Source organism: Rhincodon typus, chromosome 28 (assembly GCF_021869965.1).
Source record: "Rhincodon typus isolate 14 chromosome 28, sRhiTyp1.1, whole genome shotgun sequence".
Lineage (NCBI taxonomy): Eukaryota > Metazoa > Chordata > Chondrichthyes > Orectolobiformes > Rhincodontidae > Rhincodon > Rhincodon typus.
In genome coordinates, this window is record NC_063359.1 from 3,339,036 (window position 1) to 3,342,446 (window position 3,411).

Here is a 3,411-nt window from a genome sequence, read left to right on the forward strand (position 1 = left end):
CTGTGTGTCTCTCTCTCTCTGTGGGGGTGGGGGAGCTCTGTCTCTCTCACTGTGGGGGTGGGGGAGCTCTGTCTCTCTCTCTGTGGGGGTGGGGGAGCTCTGTCTCTCTCTCTGGGGTGGGGGAGCTCTGTCTCTCTCACTGTGGGGGTGGGGGCACTCTGTCTCTCTCACAGTGTGTCTCTCTCACTGTCACTGTGTTCCCTGAATATGAGGCAGTTTGCTCAGTGTGATTCAATGTGAATCATAATCCTTTGTTTGGAGATGGAAGCAAACAGGGAGCGGGTTCCACTTCCTCGATTCCAGAGATTACATTGAACGTGCTCTCACTGCTTCCTACTTCATCCACAACACAGTCCTTAAAGGCACAGTGAGATCCCACAGCCTTCCCCCACCCTCTGTCCTGCCCTGTGTCCACACCCACCTCTGACTTGCCCCCTGACCCCTCTCCTGATGAACACATTATCCTGACTAGTCTCCGAGGAGCCGTGGGGAGAGTGACGTGTTCAGGGATGTCACAACAAATCTCTGGAGCAGGTAGGACTTGAACCCAGGTCCCCTGGCTCTGAGGTAGGGACGCTACCACTGCACCATGAGAACCCTGAGCCTGGGGAAGATGAACTGACCCTGAGCTCAAGGGCAGAGAGTTTTTTGGAACAGAGATCCGTAGATGTTGGAGACACTTGTGAAACCATCAGAAACACAAACACTGCTTCTCTCTCTACAGATGCTGGCAGACTGGCTGAGTTTCTCCAGCACTTTCTGTTTTAGGCTGTTCCTTAATGTTTACAGGCCCTGTATTTATGGAAGGATGTGCTTTGCTTGGAGGGGGGTTCAGAGGAGGTTTACAAGAATGATCCCGGGGATGAAGGGTTTAGCATATGAGGAACATCTGAGGACCCTGGGTCTGTGCTGAATGGAGTTTAGAAGGGTGAGGGGGAATCTGTCTAAAACTTTATGGTTTTATGATTTTATAGTGGGAATGTGGGGCATGAGCCAAGGAGACAGATTATTTGAATGGCTCTTCAAAAGAACTTGCACATAGCTGGTAACTTAGATTGTCTGAACATAACTTGAAATAAAACAGATGTACAGCAGAGAACCACAATTGATGAATGACAGGTCGTGGATTTGGAAGAGTTTGAGAATTGGCTGCGGCTTTAAGAATTCATTCTGAAGCGGTAACAACTGATTAAGTTGTTGGATTGTTCATTTTAAACTGTGCGTTGATATTCGAAGTTGCTATGCTAACTTTATGACAGTGACAAGATGGTGATTGGAGGTGTTTACATAAGGCAAACCTTAAGGCCAACCTTAAAGAGAATCCTGAATGAGAACCCCCAAGACCCTTTTGCTTCAGATTTCCCAAGTCTTTCCCCATTTAGAAAATAGTCTACACCTCTGCTTTTCTTAGGACACTGCATAACTTCACACTTTCCTGCATTGTATTCCACCTATCACTTCTTTGGCCATTCCCCCAGCCTGTCCAAGTCCTTCTGTAGCCTCCTTGCCTCCTCAACACAACCTGACCCTCCACCTATCTTTGTGTCATCTGCAAACTTAGCAACAAAGTCTTCAGTTCCTTTGTCCAGATCGTTATTCTATGGTGTGAACAGTTGTGGTCCCAACACGGACCCTTGTGAAACACCCGGCTGCCATCTTGCTCTCTGCCGTCTGCTAGTCAGCCAATCCTCTCTCTATTCCAGCACCTTGCCCCTAATGACATGCGCTCCGATCTTACTTAACAACATCCTGTGCGGCACCTTGTCAAAGGCCTTTTGGAAATCCAAACAGATCACAAACACTCACATACACTGGCTTGTCTTCGTCTCAGTTAGTCATTATCTTCTCAAAGAATTCTAACAGATTTGTCAGGCATGACCTCCCCTTGACAAGCTGTGCTGACTCAGCCTGTTTTACCATGCAGTTCCACGTATTCTGCAATCTCTCCCTTTATAATGGACTCTAAAATCTTAACAACAACCAAGGTCAGGCTAACCAGCTTATCATTTCCAGCTTTCTGCCTCCATCCCTTCTTAAACAAGGGTGCTACATTAGCCATTTTCCAGTCCTCTGAGACCCTCCCTGACTCTAGTGATTCCTGAAAGCTCACCATCAATGCCTCCACAAGCTCCTCAGCTATCTCCTTTAGAACTCTGGGGTATAGTCCACCAATCTGGGTGATCGATCCACCTTCAGACCTTTCAGCTTCACCTGTACCTTTTCCTTAATGACGGCCTCTACACTCACCTCTGGCCCTGACTCTCTTGAAGTTCTGATATACTGCTGGTGTCTCTGATAATCTCTGCCCACAAACCTCTTCTTTTTAAATATTGATCAAATTCACTTTGGAAAATTACAGTCGAATCTGATTTATCACACAGTGTAACAAAACAGATGATTCTCTTTAATCCATCTGTAGTATTTTTGCTAGCTATCTAAAACACTGTTTCTCAATTGCAATCCCTCTGGTCAGTCAGTAGCTCACAGCTGAAAGCTGAGTTCAACCTCAAAAGTAGAGGTTTGATCAGATGCAGCAGGTTATTCAGTGCACAGTCAGTCATTCTCTGAGTTTGACTTGGTTTGAGTGCATGCATTGGAGAAGTCATGCCTAGGACATGACCCCAATTGTTAATCTCATGTAGCTTGATACACTGGGGGTAGTGTCTCTCTCACACACGCACACTCACTGACCTGAGTCTCACAGTTTGTATTGCATTAGGGTGGCACCTGGCATCCAGGAAGTGACCAAGCCTCTCAGACTGTATGGTAAGCCCTGTCTTATTCACTCAGGAATTGGGTGATTCAGTTCATTCATATCGATAACTGATAACACTGTTTGGCTTTGAGAAGGACGTAAACCAATCATCTGGATCTATAAAACTTTCTTCAGGATGTTGCAACTGCACCAGGATATGGGTTTTGCCTGGGTATGAGGAACGCTGTTGAGTCATAGAATCATTCAGCAAGGAAACAGACCCTTCAGTCCAACCAGTCCATGCTGACCACAATCCCAAACTAAACTAGTCCCACCTGCCTGCTCCTGGCCCATATCCCTTTCCTAACCTTTCCTATTCATGTACATTTCCAAATGTATCTTAAATGTCCTTCCTCTGGAAATTCATTGTCTCATCCACTCTCTGTGTAAAATTGGGTACAGGGACGGTGCACGGGATAGTCTAGTATTGCTGGGTATAAGGGACAGTGCACTGGATAATCCAGTACCTCTGGCTATAGGGGACAGTGCACTGGATAATCCAGTAGTTCTGGGTATAGGGGACAATGCATTGGATAATCCAGTTGTTCTGGGTATGGGGGCCAGTGCATTGGATAATCCAGTACTTCTGGCTATAGGGGACAGTGCACTGGATAATTCAATAGCTCTGGGTATAGAGGACAGTGCACTGGATAATC